Consider the following 522-nt stretch of genomic DNA (forward strand, 5'->3'; position numbering starts at 1 on the left):
TCTGGTGGTCGGCCATGTTGGGGGGTAATAGAATTGTATTATGGGGTGTCCAGTGGTCGGCCATGTTGGGGGGGGTAATAGAATTTTAATATGGGGTATCTGGTGGTCGGCCATGTTGGGGGTCTGTGTGATCAGCACACTCTGTGGCTCCTCCGTGGCCCCGGCAGGTTGTTGTCCCGAGTTTTCGTGGTCGAAGCGTCTGCTTTCCTTTTCTGACGGAATGTAAATTTGTCCTCGATAATCACGCCGTGTTTCCATGACAACTCTGACTTTTCCGCACTTTAATGTGATATTACAGAGATATTGGCAGCGCCGGAACCGGGAAAACGCTGCTTGAAATTCTGCCGGATAATTGAAGCCAAATTGTATGAAACCGGAGGGAGACCGGGGACAACACAAGACCATTACAGCTCATAATTACTCCGACCCTCCAAGGACGGCATGACCTAATAAAGACCGACTCCGAGGATCAGAGGACAAGCCACGCCCCCTTTATCTGGGATGTCACCTGATATACAGCTA

This window comes from Pyxicephalus adspersus, chromosome 8 (assembly GCF_032062135.1).
Source record: "Pyxicephalus adspersus chromosome 8, UCB_Pads_2.0, whole genome shotgun sequence".
NCBI lineage: Eukaryota > Metazoa > Chordata > Amphibia > Anura > Pyxicephalidae > Pyxicephalus > Pyxicephalus adspersus.